Below are 19,972 nucleotides of genomic sequence, written 5' to 3' on the forward strand. Positions count from 1 at the left end.
TCTTAAATGTAAATATCCTATTTAAAAAACTTCTCAACAGTAGCAGGTAGTTATGTATTATGCATGTACATACATACATACATGAGTAAGTATGGATACAGCGTATTTCAATTATGATGACATCAAATGTAAAAATAGTAGGAGATACATTCACATGAAAAACAAAGTTTTCTTTTATTCTTTTTGAAATAAACAAAGTGCAAGAAAAGGAACTACATCTTTATAAATATTTCCATTTATTAAAATATCAATTCACTTCATTTACATACATACGTACCATACATGCATATGCAATTCAACACCAAATTCAGTAAATGAAAAATTTCAAGTAGGTACAAGAAAATGAAAATAAACTTAAAAATATGAATTCAAAGCAAATATAAAATATTTAAAAGAGATTCATGCGACAATTTAGTAAAACTTGAATAGAACTTTTAGAAATTTACTTTTTCCAGTAAAATATTATTGAGCTTAATCATAAATCATTTATTGTGGTACTGCTTAAGGAGAACTGTAGATAACGCACTAAATCCTCTCTCAACGGAAACTTGACTTGACGGAACAGCTAAAATGACTTCAGCCAGCTTATATAAATCCTTATCTTTTGTGGACAGATTTTTCCAATAATCAAGTACATCAGCCGCAAAAGGCTTCCTTTCGCCGTATGCTAAATTATCGAGCTTTTGGCGGATACTAGCATTGCTTTCAGTTGTCAATGTACACCTGGTCATGATGTTGAACTCCTCTTCTAAAATACTGTAGGGATCATTAAGCAAACCCAGCGCAGTATCTTCTGATTCATTTCTTTCGTTAGGCGAATTGCATTCTCCATTCAAGGAATTAAGGCTTGCGTTTGTTCGTAATATATGCACCTGAGGAAATGACAATTTTTCAAACAAAAGCACATAGTTAGATATTTTACACATACCACTGCACTTTTCTTCTGCTCATCAGTCATATACGGTGAATATAAGAAGTTAAATCTTGGATCGAGGTATATACCAGCAAGGAATGCGACGTTGTTCATCAATATTTCCTTTCCCTTTTCCATAGATTCTAACAGTTTGGCAGCAAAAGGATTTCCAGTCATTCTTTTTAATTTGACTTCACATATTAGCCAATGTCTGTAGAAATCACCAATGATGTATTGCTCAGTTTGAAGTTGCTTTGTACATTGCGCCATTGGTTTGAATGCATCGACAAAGCTTTCTACAAAGCTCCAATCAATTTCAGTGTCAACAGGAAACTCGATATCGTTCCTATTTATGTGATCTTTTAAACTCAACAGGGACTCCATCATTTCAAATGTTGAGTTCCAGCGGGTGATGTTGTCCAGAGGTGGCATACGTATGTCCACAGTGTTACGACCACGCCTAATGCTCGCCCTTAGGAGTTTCACAATTTTTTTGCAATCTTCTAATTTTCCTTGCATATGCTTGAAGGAATCATAAGCTGCAAGTTGAATTGTATGCGCAGCACATCTAACTATGGCCAGCACTGAATTTAAGCGATCGACCTCGTTTTCTGAAAGAACCTCCAACTCATCATTTTGCAAGTCTGACATTTCCTGCTGGAGTAGTTGGGAGGCTTTTATCATGTTTCTCCCGTTGTCTGATGTAGTTGAATAAATTTGTGTCAGTTCAATTTGATATTCCCGCAGGTATTTTAATATTTCCTCTTTTAAGAAATGTGCCGCATGCCTCTTTTTAAGTTGTATCATACCAATAGTGTTTATCACAATTTTAAAATCTTTGATGTATTGAATATTTATACCCAATATACTTTTTCCCATTCTTGTAGCAATATCAATCTTTAAACATAACATTTTCTTGGAAAAATTTTGTTTCAAAATATTTTTTATGTTATCTGCGATAAGGTTCACGTGCTCAACGATATTTTTAGAATTCAAATTCAAGTTAAACTTTTTTTCGTAGGGTGCAATCATTTGCTTAAAATATAGTTCGTCGTCGAAAATTCGAAATGGTATGTTTTTTACAGTTACCAGTCCAACACAACATTTTATAAACTCGGTTTTATTCAGTTTTACACGATTTGGGTTCTTACTTTCACTTGTGGATGGTTCCACTTCACCAAAGCTATGTTTATGTATGGTCTCGTAGTGTCTTTTAATGTTTCCTGATATATGCCCTTTAAGCTCTTTTTCGCATAAAAGGCATTTTGACAAATTGCTATCTTTATTAAAGGCCACAAGTTTTGCCTTGTCAATATTCGAATTTTTCCCCATTTTTTTTTTTATTAATATAATACTAATAAGATTAAAAACAATCTACCCCGTATATATAACTTTTTTTCGACTGATTAAACTCAACTTTTTGCATCCGCACCGTAGGAAGAACAATCGCGATTGCTCAAAAATTCGATCGCTCACGATAAATGCTAATTTCAACGAACGTTCGTTAAAATATTTTTCGTAGTTGAGAGACCGCAGGCAATAATTTTGTGTATACACATCGAAAACGAACGAGCGTACAAAGCGATCGATCGCGGCGGAAAGGCTGCTGTGAAAAGCTGTTTATCTAGTCTATCAAAAACGAAAAGGGTGTACATATATTCTTTTGCAATCGTTCGTCCTTATAAGTGTTTATCGCGAGAAATCGCGAACGTAAAATCAGATAATACGAGAAAATCATGTTTTTGAGCAATCGCGATCGAATTTTTGCGCACTCTGCATAATATTGTAATGAATTTAGTGAAACTCCGCTTATTTTACACCTTCTGTAAACGTTCGAATCGCTAAGCAGTTGAATAAATAACTCCAATATTCAATAATGCAAAATGGTCTTTATTAGCCTACTTTGAAAGTACTTCACAATAACTCTTACTTCACAACTAATTGCGTATTTAAACCAAACTGATTCGTCACGCCTCAGCTTGTGCTGCTTTTATACTCTTCGGTTTCCTCGTTCACCCTAGTAATTTCGTGAACCTGATGCTTGTTTACCAGCTTTATACACGTATATTTGTAATTTGTATCCACATGCGTGTGTATATGTGAGTACTACTGCGGCTGATGATGACATGCGTTTGTGAGTATCTCTCTGTTGCTTTGTATGTATGTGTGTAGATGATGATTTATTTGTTTATGTACATACTGCTTTGTATCGGCTTAGTGATGGTAGTATCACTTAGTGATACTAATATTCGTCACTGCCCTGCACCTAAGTCTGATCGTCCCGATCAGACAAATCTCCCGATCTAACCGCTGCTAGCCCCTCCAAATGAACCACCCTTCTATTTCGTGGCTTCCCAATGATTTATATGCGGTAGATGGCATCACTGATCCTCTTCGCAACTTTGTATGGGCCATTCCAACTGCACCAGAACTTGGATGGAACACCTTTCCGCCAGTGAGGGTTGTATAACAGTACCAAACCTTCCTCCAAGAAACCTTCCGAATTGCCTATGTTTCATCTTACTACTCATTACCCTGGTTCGTTCCCTCACACTCTGTTGTTTGGCCAATGAACTACTTCGTAGAGCTTGCGCTTGACGGATTGGCTTCACTAATCAGTATCGTTCCGAGGTTTCACAACAGTAGTGTGCCCTGGCTTGAAACTACCCTCGCATTCTTTCTGGGAAATTCTTTCCTTCGTTTTAGTACGTCCATTTTGGTTTGTCAACGCCAGTGTTTCTCTCTCAGGTATCTTTGATTTTGCTTTGTTTGGCCCATTCTTTCCATTAACCTTTGCACGATCTACTGCCTTTGACTTTGGTGGTCTTTGTCGAATAGCCTCCACCAGCACTCGCTTACTGCTAAACTCTTTCTCCAAACTGAAGTTAAGTGGTACATCCTGGTTCTTGTAGCGCATATTTCTTCTTTACATGTGGATCCTGATGTCATGGTCAACTAAGAAGTCCACTCCCAATATGACTTCATCGACGATCTCCGCCAGAACGAATTTGTGTAGAACCGTGACCTTTCCAATTAAGACTTCACATATCACTTCTCCCTGGACTTGGTTATACTCGCCAGTGACCGTAAGCAATCTTGCTCCAGGTAATGGCTTTACTCTCCTGTTGGCCAAATCAGATCGGATTAAGGAATAACATGCGCCCGTATCTACAGTAAGTACACGTTCTTTGCCATCCACATTTCCTTTGACGGTAAGGCTGCTCGATTTTCTTCCAATTTGAGAGATAGATATCACAAAACAATCAATAGCTGGGGCAAGTTCTCGATCTTTACATCTGACTCGCTCTTGCTTATCTCCTCCAGCTGTACGTTTACGACCAGCCAAGTTGGAACTACCAGGACCGGTGCTGCAATGACGTGCAATGTGCCCTGACTTTCCACACTTAGAGCATTTGACTGCATCATTATTCCTCTGCTGCGTTCCTTTCAATGCTTCCAAAATATCGTCTACCCACTCTGGTCTCTCCACTTCCACACGATGGGCTTCGTATGCTGGTTTACTCAAAAGTGACGCAGTTTCCTGAGTTAGTGCATGGGATACTGTTTCAGCAACTGTTTGCTTTGGGTTTGCGTATGTAGCTCGCTTCGTTTCGACGTCCCGTATGCAGTTATAAAACTCTGAATCTTTACCCTTTCAGTGTATTCCACGGGTGCGTCCGCATTTGCTAGATGAGCCAATCTTTCAACATCCGAGGCAAACTCCTGCAAGCCGATAAAAACAAAAAGCAATTGTTAATAAACCATGAGCACTTGGGAATGTCAAAACAAATTAATTGACAATAAACATATTCAGCATTATCAGTGATTTCCAACAGATGGCACAACACTGAATAAATATAGATGGTAAAAAGGAATAGAAGTAGGAATTTGTCAGTCAAACAAACCACCGCTGTATAGCTAAATGGTTAGCGCAGCGTGCCTAAAGCGTGCTGATGATGAAGGCTTAGTACCCTTTGAAATGGATCTATCTGCGCAGTTATGGCAGGTTGTCTGAAAAATTTTCTACTTACTATTCCAAAAACAAAATAAAATTTTTCAAATTTGGAAAAATTAAAAAATAACAATAATTATCATTAGAAAAAAAATTATTGTTCTGGCCTTGAGCTCGAATCGAACCTTGAATCATTTATCAGTAGGCCGATAAAAACAAAAAACAATTGTTAATAAACCATGAGCACTTGGGAATGTCAAAACAAAGTAATTGACAATAAACAATATCCAGCATTATCAGTGATTTGCAACAGATGGCGCAACACTGAATAAATATAGCTGGTAAAAAGGAATAGAAGTAGGAATTTGTCAGTCAAACAAACCACCGCTGTATAGCTAAATGGTTAGCGCAGCGTGCTTAAAGCGTACTGATGATGAAGGCTTAGCACCCTTCGAAATGGATCTATCTGCGCAGCTATGGCAGGTTGTCTGAAAAATTTTCTACTTACTATTCCAAAAACAAAATACAATTTTTCAAATTTAGAAAAATGAAAAAATAACAATAATTATCATTAGAAAAAAAATTATTGTTCTGGCCTTGAGCTCGAATCGAACCTTGAATCATTTGTCAATAGGCCGATAAAAACAAAAAAACAATTGTTAATAAACCATGAGCACTTGGGAATGTCAAAACAAAGTAATTGACAATAAACAAATCCAGCATTATCAGTGATTTGCAAAAGATGGCGCAACACTTAATAAATATAGCTGGTAAAAAGGAATAGAAGTACGAATTTGACAGTCAAACAAACCACCGCTGTATAGCTAAATGGTTAGCGCAGCGTGCCTAAAGCGTACTGATGATGAAGGCTTAGCACCCTTCGAAATGGATCTATCTGCGCAGCTATGTTGTCTGAAAAATTTTCTACTTACTATTCCAAAAACAAAATACAATTTTTCAAATTTAGAAAAATTAAAAAATAACAATAATTATCGTTAGAAAAAAAAATATTGGTCTGGCCTTGAGCTCCAATCATAAAATTTTTGTTTGCACAGCTATAACTCATAAACGGATGGATGGATTTGAAAAATTCTACTTTGCAGTAAAACTTTGAAATATTTACCTTCGTTCTGCATCAAACAAAAAAAAAAAAAAAAATACTTGATTCCTTTCTTATGTCAGCCAAATTGTTTAAACAAAAGTAACATTTTTTAGCAAAAAATGCGTGCGTGTGGTTGTCCGCTGTCAAATGTGCGCGCAAATTGCTTTTGAGTCGGGCATGATTCGACACATACGTATGTACATACATAGCATTCGCTGCGTTATTTAATTTCGGGCGTAGGTTTAAAGCAGGCATCGGCATTTAGTGGCACAATTGTGCACACTCAATTCACACGTATTCTTATTCTCTTTAGTTTAGTAGTCACTGAGCATTTGGCGCAGCAACATCGATTGTTTGCGTCGCTCGCAATGTTGACGAATGTTATTAGCAAGCAACAAGCAAAGATCGTTTGTTAATTTTTTCAATTCGCACAAGCGAAAAATATTTAATGTTGACCAACCCTTTTGCGCAAATACAATGTATTTAATTGTATAAACCTTTTGCTTCCCATCGTGCGCATTAGAAATATAAAAACAAACGATCTTGTCTTGTTGCTTGCTAATAAGCGAATGAAGTAAGCAAACCGATTACATATTTATGCATGTTGCCAAGTTAATGCAACATAAATGGTTAAGAATGCATTCAAACACCTCTCGAAAAATACTCTTTCGTTAAAAATATTGAACATTTCCTTACAATTCTTAAACAAAAGTTTTATTTTTTGGTATTTTTGCATGTATCACTATCATCACTACATAGTATAAAACAAAGTCGCTTTTTCTGTCCCTATGCTCCTTTTTAAAACTTAAACCTTTAATTTTGATGCGCTTTTTTTTAATAGATAGAGTGATTGAAGAGGAAAGTTTATATGTATAATAACATACATTAAATAGTGGAGAAATGCTGTTATTTTGAAGCTTCTAATGTGATGTATATGTGTGACCCGGTCTATGAAAAGGTGGCTTATGACTCAAAAAAGAAATTGGGAGAAACAGCTGTTAAAGATAAACCATGCATTTCTTCAGGACGTTTGTGCTCTTCTTTTTTTTTGAGTCATAAGCTACCTTTTCATAGACCGGGTCACAAATATACATATAAAAGATAGTGGTGTTAGTTACACTATTTATAATTCAAGAACGGATGAACAGATTTGGCTGAAAATTGGTGGAGGAGTAGCTTAGAACCAGGAGACAGACATAGAATACTTTTTATACCGTTCTGGCTAGGGTCTTGAGATCAAAACTTGGACCTGGGATATGTTTGTACAATAAGGGTATCAAATGGAAGCTATTTATGAGTACTTTGATACAGGGTATTTTTCGTGCCCGTGGGTGACTAGGGTCTCGAGATATAGGCGAAAACGTGGATGCGGGTACCCCTAGAATGTGTTTATAGAATATGAATAACAAATGAAAGCTGTTAATGAGTGCTTTAGTCCAGGGTTATTTCCGTACCTATTTGTGACTAGGGTCTCGAGATATAGGCCAAAACGTGGATCAGGGTAACACTAGGATGTGTTTTTACATTATGGGTAGCAAATTGAAGCTGTTGATGAGTGCTCTAGTACTGGGTAGTTTTCATACCTATTGGTGACCAGGGTCTCGAGATATGGGTCAAAACGTGGACCAGGGTAACACCAGGATGTGTTTTTAAATTATGTGTATCAAATTGAAGCTGTTGATGTGTGCTTTAGTACAGATTATTTTTTATAACGGTGGGTGACTAGGGTCTCGATATATAGGCCAAAACATGGACCCGGATACCTCTAGAATGTGTGTGTAACATGGATATCAAATGAAAGCTGTTGCTTTGCTTATATTGTATATAATAATAAGCTATTTTTAAAAGTCTACCAAAAATAGTTGTTTATGATTCATACAATTTTCCGTCACCCGTAATTATTATAAACAAATTTTTTGTTCCTATTTCAAAGAATAATTTAATTTAAATATAAAAAAAATTAATTAAAAAATAATTGACATGAAATAATTATTTTGGATTTTTACAAATATTTATTATAATAATTACGTCTCTGATTTTTCCTTGCAATATGTCCAAATCAAAATGCTTGTAGTTAGCTAAGAGTTCAGATCCTAAACAAAATATTGTTTACTTTATTGTGTACTTCAACTAAAAACGCGGTTGAAACTATAAAAACGCGGTTAGTTAATCAAAAAACTACTTATGTGCGGCATTGCACTTTACAGCGAGATGATTGCAAAAAGAATTCGTACATATATGTCATTTAATTATTCATTGGTAGGTGGAAAGAAAAATTGTAACTTGTGCAGACTGCACATATGTTCAGTTTGAATTATAAAAAAATTAAAGTGCAAAGTTTAAAAAGAAACTTCAACGTAAATAACCTAAATTACTGCAAATTAGTTTTCTTTGGACATTTTTTGTTGATAGAAGGCATAGTTCCGATATTGGTCGAGTGAGTTCTCCGTTTAATGTTTTTATCGTAACGATGCGCACTCGTCCATCCTTATCAGGATGACAATATCAGTAGTGGAGAAGTTTCGTTGCAAACAAAGACCACGTCCCTTTCTCAAAGTTTCACTGAAAGTGTTGTCATAAATCAGAGACCAACTGCCACCCTTTATACAGGGTTCCGGAAAAGCCTTGACGGTCAGGTTGTGGAACCACCCTCAATGGTTCGCCTACAATAAGGTGGAAGTCGCTTGCAGCAGTTGAAATATCACATAATGGGCGGAAATTGACACAAGCAGGATGTTCTAAACCCAGGATGTGCTAAACCCCCAAACCCGACATGTTCGTAACTTTTATCAATCTTCTGTGGACTAGGGTCTCGAGATATAGGCCAAAACGTGGACCAAGGTAACACCAGGATGTGTTTTTACATTATGGGTATCAAATGGAAGCTGTTGATGTGTGCTTTAGTACAGAGTATTTTTTATACCACTGGGTGACTATGGTCTCTAGACATAGGCCAAAACATGGACCTGGATACCCCTAGAATGTGTGTATAACATGGATATCAAATGAAAGCTGTTGCTGAGAGCTTTAAAATAATTTTCATTTCGATTTAGCCGCATCAACCTGGCAAAACTGATAAACATGCGTGCGAAGCCGAAATAAAGACATGCATTAATAATGCCCACATACCTATTTACGTACGTCCTATTCAATTTGCCTGAAATTTGGTATATAAATTTGCCTATATTAGTATTTACGATGCTTTTTTCCGGGAAGCAGACCAGAGACGGGCTGGGACTGGGATTAGGACTAGGACTGGAACTGAAACTGGGACTCGGAATGGGACTGGAACAAAATACATACCACCCTCTGGGACTGGCAATAAGGGATGAAGAAGAATGGGAAAAACTTGAGAGAAGAGAAAAGAGGGAAGGAGACTGAGAAAGAGATAGAGTGAGACGAAGATAGAGATAGATGAAGCGAAAAAGACGGAGGGAGGAAAGAATAAAAGGATTAAGAAAAAGTGAAGAGGGGGGGGGGGGGGGGGCAGAGTTAGACGGAAAAAGCTTATTAAAATGTATGCAGATAGACCAAATTTTGGGCAAAACAACGTCTGACGATTCTGCTAGTAATATGTATATTGTATATAATATTATTTTTAAAAGTCTAACAAAAATAGTTGTTTATGATTCATACAAATTTCCGTCACCCATAATTATTATAAACAATTTTTTTGTTCCTATTGCAAAGAATAATTTAATTTAAATATAAAAAAAAAATTTATTAAAAAATAATTGACATCAAATAATTATTTTGGATTTTTACAAATATTTATTATAATAATTACGTCTCTGATTTTTACTTGCAAAATGCCCAAATCAAAATGCTTGTAGTTAGCTAGGAGTTCAGATCCTACATATTTTGTTTACTTTATTGTGTACTTCAATTAAAAACGCGGTTGAAACTATAAAAACGTGGTTAGTTAATCAAAAAACTACTTATGTGCGGCATTGCACTTGACAGCGAGATGATTGCAAAAAGAATTCATACATATATGTCATTTAATTATTCATTGGTAGGTAGGTGGTCAGTTTGAATTATAAAAAATTAAAGTGCAAAGTTTAAAAAGAAACTTCATCGTAAATAACCTAAATTACTGCAAATTAGTTTTCTTTGGACAATTTTTGTTGATAGAAGGCATAGTTCCGATATTGGGCAAGTGAGTTCTCCGTTTAATGTTTTTATAGTAACGATGCGCACTCGTCCATCCTTACCAGGATGACAATATCAGTAGTGGAGAAGTTTCGTACACCACTAAGAACCGCACTTTCATCAACTTTAACAAAGGAAAGTGGGATGATTACAAATATTATACTGACAATCGCTTTGCTGCCTTACCTATCCCGACTAATGCCCACCAAGGGAGACGTGCTTTCCGCAAGGTCATCGAATCCGCCTCGGTTCGTTTTATTTCCGCCGGAAGAACTCCGGAAATCCGGCCACATTTTCCGGCGGAGTCGGCAAATTTAGCGAAAGAACGTGACCTTATAAGACAGCACGAACCCGGCGACCCCCAAATAAGGGGGGCGAAATGGGAGGATCACCTAAGCGATTGTAACCTCTCTGCTGGTGTTGGTAAACTTTGGTCCACCGTAAAGTCCCTATCGAGTCCGACTAAGCACGATGACAAATTCTCCGTCGCCTTTGGCGATCAAGTGCTGGCGGACGAGAAAAAATGCGCGAGCGCTTTTTGTCGACAATATGTAATGCATTCTACGATTGACAAAGTCAGACGGCGGGCCAACAGACGCGCACACAACCATGAATACAGCGCGTCCCCATTACATCACCGCCAAATAGGTTGAAGATGCCATCGTTCATGCTAAACCATCTAAAGCAGTAGGCCCAGACGGCATAGCCATACCGTTGCTTAAAAACCTAGGCAAAGAAGGATTTAATTATCTAGCGCATGTCTCTAACTTGTCCCTATCCACCTTCGTCACACCCGAAAAATGGAAAATGACCAGGGTGGTTCCGCTATTAACGCCTGGGAAACCAGCTAACATAGGAGATTCTTATCGTCCGATATCTCTCCTATTACCAGTATCCAAGACACCTGATGCCATATTGCTTCCCCATTTTAATGCAAATTTGCATCTTGCCAATTATCAGCATGACTTCCGAAACTTACATAGCACTACCACTGCGCTAAATGCCATTAGCACACAGATACATCGCAGATTAAATCAAAACCCCCACCGTAGGATAGTACTCGTTGCGTTAGACCTGTCAACAGCTTTTGATACGGTCAGCCACGGCACTTTACTGCAACACTGGAAGGGTCTCCCCTTCCACCAAGTCTCAAAAGGTGCACCGCAAATTGTCTGTCTGGTCGGCAAGCATCGGTGCAACTCAGGAACGTAACCTCTACATATCAAAGCTACCTTCACCACCAGAAGGAGTCACTATCATTTCCTACGTCTATGACTGTACAATAATGATCACAGGCCCTGTCCGACAGATCGATGAGCTTTGTAACAAATTAAACAGCTATCTCCCTGATCTCTCCAGTTTCTTCGCCACGCGAAACCTGACATTGTCAACCAAATGATCGGTGACCCTATTCACAACATAGACGCGCCAAATGTCGACCATATTGAACATCCACGTCGATGGAACCACGCTACCGACTGTCTTACATCCCAAAATCTTCTACATTTCTACATTTAGGAAAGCATGCAACCGCAATTGTACCGAAAGTCCAGAGCCGTAATAAAAAAATAAAGAAACGCTCATTACCACTTACAAAGGAATTCGCCGGCCGATTTCATGCTACGCGTCCCCATTATGACCGCCAATCCTCAAGGTTACTCACTGGAAGAAAATACAAGCCAGTCAAAATACTGCCCTTAGAACCGCTACAGGCTGTCTTCTTATATCCGCAGAACACCACCTACCGCAGAACACCACCTACACCGAAAGTACTTCTCATTAAGGAGAGAAATGAAATGCTAAAAGCTTGGGCATCCCAACAGACATCTGATTTATAAAGCTACACCGCCCAGGGGCTTAAGGGGTCATCTCCGTTAGCATTATGAAGAAGTACGGAACCTGAGACCACAGCCGTATGAAGCAAAAAAACCCAAGCAGGTCCTCAGTGAACTCCACAAACAGGCGTCGGACCTTTATGCCAGGAATTGCTCGGTTAATCCAGTACTCAAAGAACAAAACTTGCGGAAGAGGAACGCATACTCCCCAGGGAAACGCGAGTCACTCTAGCTCAACTTCTTTCTGGATACTGTAACAGGCTAAACTCTTACCTATCCAGAATCAACCCCGACATACAAAATGTATGCGCCGCTTGCAATGTGTCCCCACATGACACCAACCATCTCTTTAATTGTAATGTGGAACCAACGCCTCTAACACCCCTCTCATTATGGTTCACGCCTGTTGAAGCAGCAAGTTTCCTTGGACTCACGTTAGAGGACATTGATTATGATAGGTGATTGGTCGCACCTATTGGATAGGGCGAAGCACTGCTACAACAACAAAAACAAGAGCTGAATATCGAAAAAACGACTGAGGCTAGGAATATTGCATGTACTCTGGATCTTTCGTAAGTTCTCTTTATGCCCCAACGAAATTCGTCTTGCACCTGAAAAAATGAGCGTGCCTCTTCTGATGATTAATCTTTTGAAGACATTCAGGAATGATGAACTTGAAAGATCTGCAACGAATTGGAAACGCATCGCGCCTGTACACATGCAGACAAATGAAGATACCGATTTTGCTCCTCACCCATAATGCGTAAATTTCAACACTAAGGACTCACCGAAGTCTACGGCAGTATAGTATAAGATATCGAAAACAATCAACCACGACAGTGGCGAGTTTTTTGGCGATATAATAGGGAGCCTCGCATCAACGCGATGTCTGCTGATTTGAACCTACCGCCAACACGAAGAATTCCAAACGAATTGCATTTCGTTATATATGTAGAGTATGTGTGTAGTATAACGCGTGTTTTCTACTGTATGATCGGACGAGAAGTGTTTTTTGCCGCTATGCGAGTATGTTATTGAAGCTATAACTCGCTCTATGTGCAAGGTGAATAGATAACTACAAAACACTCTCATCGTCGTTTATTCATGTAACGGTGTTTAAAATAAAATACAAACAGAAGAGTTTATTCTTACATTGGCCAAAGAAGAGCTAAACTTGAACTCAGAAAAATCAAATTGTAATGTTGTCGTTTAGAGAAAACGTACCGGTTTTTGCGTATTGAGTTTTGGTCTAGAGTTTGCTGGTGGTATTGTTTGTTGTGTTCTGGTTGTGGGTGGCAGTTTTATGTTTGGATACAATTGGCGGGAATGAAACCAATTGTGTTTTGCGAAAAGAAATAAAAACAAGATTATTAGTATTTATACATAGAAATATGTATAATAATTAAAATCAGTCTATATTTCGTCTATATGTATAAATATCACAAGAATGTAGGAAATAGGAACTTACGTTTTATTATGTTTGAAATATCTAAAATTGAAAACTCTGCAAACGCAGGAACAGCTGGTGACTTGTTGACTTGCGAACTAAATCAGAGCCGACGGCAACTTCCAAATCGCCACCGAACCCCGAATTTTCTCCCTTAACGAAAGAAAATGCTGGATCAAGAGGACGATTGGAATTTAGCCGTTGCTTGCTGACAAACGTAAAAATAGGTAAGTCGAAGGTGGCCACCCGGTAGGAAATTAATTAGGCCACTGGCCTAAACATGCCGGCCCCCTTGCCACGAGCAATATTAGAAATGCCAACACCAGCCGGTTCAACGTTTGATTTGAAATGATGCAATGAACATTAAATTAAAAAAAAAAAATGACAAATCTACAATAAAAAGTTATGAAATGCACATTTGCATAAATTAAAATTTAACAATTTGAAAATTTGAAAACAGCAAACTTGACTTACGAAACTAGTCAACTAAAATTTGTACATATTTACATAAGTATTCGAAATTTAAAATGACAAAAAATGAAAGATGTTGCTGCTGCTAGCCTGACGTGGCACCGGAAATGACCAAACCGAATATGGTCGGTTCTAATAGCAGGCTTTCTATTGATGACGTTGGTGTACCGCTCACCATGATTTTGGCGTATACGTCTGCGCCGATTACGAGTCGAATAGGCCACGAAACATAAAACTTCGGATCTGCTAATCGCATGAACTGCAATGGCGTATCAATCTTTGGGTCCAGATGTGTTCGTGGACTTATTTTTGCGTACCCCTCAACTACCGTCGCCAGTTTCTAGATCCGCTCAGTTACACCATGTTTTCCACTAAAGGTTATGTACCGACTCTTACTGTGGTCACCCCCTGCACGATCCAGTTGAATTTCTCTTGCTAGCTCTTTGTCGACGGTCGTATTCGGAGAACACGGGTCAATAAGTGCCCGCACAAGGTGAAGTCGGCCACCGAACTCAATTTTGGCAATGGCGGTAGGTGCTATCGGCTCGAGGTTGGCCAAATTGGTGCAGATGCAATTGAGGCTACTCTCCCTGCTCGACATCCTTTCGGTGTTGCGCGTTGGATGGTAAGCGATTTGCTCTCGTTGGTGGGCGTAGCCTCTTTCCGCGCATACGGAGTGCTGGTGTTAGGTGCTCTGTGACGATTGCGACGTTTGGACGGTCGGAAAGTATTTGATGCCGAGCCGCCTTGTCGCAAATTTTTCTGCGGAGCAGGACGAGGTATCGAGCTTCCCAAACGGTGATGGACTGGTGTACGACAGTTTCTACCTGTAAGGCTTCGTGGTATCGGCGAATGGCAAGTATTTGATGTCAAGTCGCGCAATCGCCTTTCGTGTGGGAGCAGCGAGCGGAAAGTATTTAATGCCGCGCCACTGTCTTCTATTGGAAGAACGCCAACTGCCTCACTTTGCTCCAATTCCTCTTCCTCAACCTGTTGAGCCCACGATTTTGTCTCCTCAGTGAAGTGAATTGACAAAGTGTTGTCATAATCGTCATCTACGTTGAGGCAGCGAGACTGCAGCGTTGTCGTCTGTAGCTCGTTTGCCACGGCCTCGATATGTAGGGTGGTGTGGTGTTTCTCACCACAATAATAACAACGTGCCGTGCTCGAACACGTTTCCATGCGATGGAACGGCGACAAACAGTTGGGGACAGTACTTGTGGATTACCACCCGCAACCTTTTCGGAGACTTAGCACGATATTGCGGGCATAGCCTTATACCATGGTGGCTGTTGCATAGACGGCATGGAATCGGGAAGGAATGCGATCCTTGCTCCGACCTGTTGCGTGCTGCGACAAAGCGATACATTCTGCAATGAAAAGTGGGCGTTTTAATTGATATAAAAAATGAATTTGAAAGTAGAGGCGACGGGTGGGTGATGAGCATGGAGGCGAAGGATTTTGTAAACTAATTTCCAGATTCGTTGGGTCGGACCAGTTTCACGATTGGTCTGGTGACTAGGCCTTTCTCGGTCCGTACTTTCACTACTCGGACGCGATTGTCCGAACCGCGGTGTATATCGACGACTCGGCCAAGTCGCCATTCATTTGGAAGCACATTGTCTTCACGGATCACGACGAGATCATCCGCTTTCATGTCCGGCTGCTGGCGCTTCCACTTAGTCCTCTTCTGCAGCTCCGTAAGGTATTCGTTCTTTCATCGTTGACAGATTGAATGATGCAATGCTTTCATCTTTTGCCATCGGTTGATCACTGATGCTGTATTCTCGCTAACCTCAATCTCCGGGGGAGATAACAGAGGAGCGCCTATAAGAATGTGTCCAGGAGTCAATGGTTCTAAGCTCGATGAGTAATTTGAAGCGGGACTAAGGGGTCTTGAGTTGAGACAAGCCTCAATTATACACAAAAGTGTCGAAAACTCCTCAAACGTATACTTCAGTCCAGATGCTACTTTTCGAAAACGGGTTTTAAAGCTCTTCACGCCAGCCTCCCATAAGCCCTCCATGCGAGGAGCTGATACGGGTATCAAATGCCAAGAAAGCTCTTGATAGAAGTACTTCGAAAGAAGTGCAGTACGAGAATCAGATAGAGAAGCCTTAAATTCAGCCTTAAAAGCTCTTGAGGCTCCAACGAAATTAGTTCCGTTGTCTGAATATATGTTTTAAGACATCCCCTATGCGAAATAAATCTAGAAAAGGCTGCTAGAAAGGTGGCAGTCCTAAGGTCATTTATAGTTTCTTAGCGAAGCAGACGAAAAGGCATACGTACCCCTTTGTAATAACACAAGCTCTACCTCTATATTTTTTTATCTCGAAAGGTCCTGCGAAATCAATGCCGGTGTTTGTAAAGGCCCTAGAGAAAGTCGTGCGTTCTGAAGGTAGGGACGCCATGATTTGAGATTGCGTTTGCTTTTTGTATATAGTGCATACCTTGCAATTATGAATGACTGACTTGATCATAACCTTGATCCGAGGGATCCAATATTGTGCACGAATAAGTCGAAATATTAACTGATGTTCTCCATGAAGTGATATTTCCTGGATAAACTTCACTAACAAGCGTGTATAATGACAGTTATACGGCGGAAAGATTGGGTGCTTTTCTTTGTAACTGAGGTCTCGCGATGCTCCGAGACGACATCCGATTCTTAGAAATCCGCTTGAGTCGATAAATGGGTTTAAGGTTAGAATTTCGCTTTTAACGCTTATCGCAAGTCCAGGTTTAACTTCGAAGCCTCCGCTGAAAAATGTTGCTGGCAGAGGGCAATTATTTGCTGGGTTTATTCCTCCGGAGAGATTGATACAGAAGCTATTTGAAACATTGATTTCTGAATGGAGTGAAACATTGATTTCTGAATGGGGTGGGTCCTTTGGATGAAACGAAAGACGTACCATAGAACTCGTAAAGCCCTTGGAAGCGAAGAGAAGCGTTGGAGTATATCCGACACTTCAACGACTTTCGTTGCATGGGAGAGCACGCGCTTTCCCTCTTCGTCGGTTTGGAAGACCGACTCTTGTTTTGGCCATTCTGACTTACCTTCTTGCAGCCAAGAAGGGCCCTGTCACCACAAAGAATTGTCAATTAAATCCGGGGCTGTTACTCCACGGCTGACTAAATCGGCTGGATTCGAGGATGAGTCCACGTGATACCAGTGATGCTGCCCCACCTTGTCGATAATTTTGGTAACCCTGTGGGAAACGAAGGTTGGCCAGGAGCATGGTGGTTTTCTCAACCAAGCGAGCACGATAGTGGAGTCAGTCCAGAGATAAACCTGCAAGGATCGAAGATCGAAGTTAGTGACGACTGATTCCATCATTTCGGCCAAGAGTACTGCTCCACACAATTCCAAGCGCGGAAGAGATATCGTTTTTACTGGAGCTACTCGAGTCTTTGCTAACAGCAGATTTATGTGGACCTCCTCGCCTTCTTCCACCCGCATATATGGCTGCCGCGTAGGCCTTTTCCGAGACGTCACAAAGCCCATGGATTTCCATTTTGTAGGATGGACAGAACTGAACCCATCGTGGGATACGGATGTTGTCAATTGCAGAATACTCCGTGGAGAATTTATGCCAACACTCAAATGTGGTCGAAGACACTTGTTCATCCCAACCTGTTCCCTCTAACCAGACATTTTGCATCAACATTTTCGCTACTATAATTATTGGAGCCAGCCATCCGAGAGGATCGAATAGTTTCGCGGTGGCCGACAGAATCTTGCGTTTTGTCACTTCTTGGCATTGATCGACGTCTGAAGCGGTGAAATAGAACTGGTCTGAACAGGCATTCCACCGGATGCCAAGGGCCTTAACGCTGCTTGCATTTTCGAAATCCAAAAAATCTTGGCTAAGCAAGTGGGAAACAGGAATACATCTTCTCGATGTCGCTGCCAAACACAAGAATCAAGATCGTAAGATCGTTTTAAAGGATGGGACCGGGAAGCAGAGTGTCGTTCAAACTCACACTATTGTCTGAGGGACACGAAGCATTAAACACAACTCTCACCTTCGTAGAAGTGCTTTCTCGCTTGCTTACCGCATGATGGGGTATGTAGTAGGACTCGGACGGATTTTCGGACAGGCTTGGTCGGATTTCAGACATATGACCCAACTGATCATATTCTTTAAGGACTCTCGTATACTCCTCTCGTAAAGAGGGGCTTTTGGCTAGCCTACCTTCACAACGAAAATATTGCGAGAACTCAGCTTTACGTGAACACCCTAAAGAAATATCTGCTGGGAAATTCTGTCGAAAGGGTAGAGAGACCGTATATCTCCCCGTATCCGTTCGCGTCGTAGTTGCTTTATAAATCTCCTCGCAGTATTCCTCGTCGGTCATACGGATCGCGTTCCTTGGGATATCTTCCAATTCCCAAAATGCTGCCAGTTGTTGATCCAAAGAGATCTCGTTGTAAAAAGAGACACAGGATGTCGCCTCTTTGTTTGCGTTGGTCCGTCCCGTAAGTATCCATCCGAATACCGTTTCCTGGGCGAGAAGATTACTCGTAAAGTCCTTTCGAATCCCCTCCAACACCTCCAAGCACAAGGTCAACTTGTTCGTTCGCAAAGAATCTGCTGTCTGCTAGTTTAATTCCCGGGAAGTTTCGTTGGATAGCCGGGTCAATATCGACGGTTAGCAGATTGCCTTTCAATTGAGGTAACACTAAAGCCGTAGTGCTTGTGTCAAGGGGTGAGCCTATATGGATAGGGCAAGCTAGGATGGAATGAGCAGACACCGTATTGTTGATACCTGACACTGTAGCGTTCACTTTTTTAGTTGGAAGCCCGATACGTCGGCGAAGCCGTTCCGTAATAAATGAACACTCGGAGCCGGAGTCCATTAAGGCTCGGGTCGAGTATACGGTATCACTATATCGCAGGTGGATTTGAACTGTTCCCAGTAGGATCCCTTTATGTGTGTTCAAAAAACACGATTGGACTTGACTCGGAGAGTCACTGTTGGCCTGATTGCTACTTAAGTAAGTTCCCCATAAGCTACAAGCTTGAAACTTGGAATATAGTTCAGAATCCGATGACAATGCAATAATAAGAAAAAAATCGCCGCTAGGTGGCGCAATGATCAAGATATTCACAAAAATCGTATTTGTGGTCCGATTTGGCTCATACTTGGAACACATAATACATACAAGAATAGAAAGCGACCTAAGAAAAGGAATCGCCGCTAGATGGCGCAAGGATCGAGATATTCACAAAAATCGTATTTGTGATCCGATTAGGGTCATATTTGGAAAACATAATACACACAAGAATAGAAAACGACCTATAAAAAAATCGCCGCTAGGTGGCGCAAAGATCGAGTGACATCAAAATATTTTGGAGTTGGAGGAGGGACAAGCATACGTGGCGCAGAGTTGAGTAAAGTCTTTGGAAGGATTATGTATTGAGGACTTAGATTGTAACAAATTGTCAGGAAAGAGTCCTTGTAATAATGAGTCACTAAATGAACTAAATAGAATTGTAAATAATAGGCAATTAAACAAAGGCTAAAAACTTGAAAATAAAATAATAAAAAAAAATTTAAGTTAAACGGTTTTACTGAAAACAATACTTACATGAAGTAATAATAATACTAAAAGCTAGAAAATAATTAGGTAGGTCCTAGGTACTAGTCATCACACTCCTCATTAATCTAGGGCGTTGATCAGACAATTAAAAAAAAGCGTTGGACGCGTCAAATTTCTATTGATAGTCATATATAAGTTCAACTGAACCTTAATCAGGTTATGTTACGCCTCTAATTTTTAAAAATTTCACGCGCCCAACGCTTTTATTTAATTGTCTGATCAACGCCCTAGATTGATAAGGAGTGTGATGACTAGTACCTAGGACCTACCTAATTATGTTCTAGCTTTTAGGTTTATTATTACTTCATGTAAGTATTGTTTTCAATAAAACCGTTTAACTTAAAAATGTTTATTTATTTATTTTATTTATTAAATGGCATAATTTTTCTACTGAGGCGAGCCCTTGATTCTTTATGTAAATGGCCGTGAATAAGTCACGGAATGTTGGCCATGACATATAATCTCCCTTAAAACTTGGTCTCACAAGGCGGAAGC

At 39.9% G+C, this 19,972-nt stretch overlaps 1 protein-coding gene across 4 annotated transcripts in view; it reads left to right on the forward strand.

The window, feature by feature from the left end:
* Positions 1-19,972, forward strand: part of Patr-1 (Protein associated with topo II related - 1) — a 308,440-nt gene that overhangs the window by 143,560 nt on the left and 144,908 nt on the right. The window lies entirely within an intron of this gene.

Source organism: Eurosta solidaginis, chromosome 1 (assembly GCF_040869045.1).
Source record: "Eurosta solidaginis isolate ZX-2024a chromosome 1, ASM4086904v1, whole genome shotgun sequence".
In the NCBI taxonomy this organism is placed as follows: domain Eukaryota; kingdom Metazoa; phylum Arthropoda; class Insecta; order Diptera; family Tephritidae; genus Eurosta; species Eurosta solidaginis.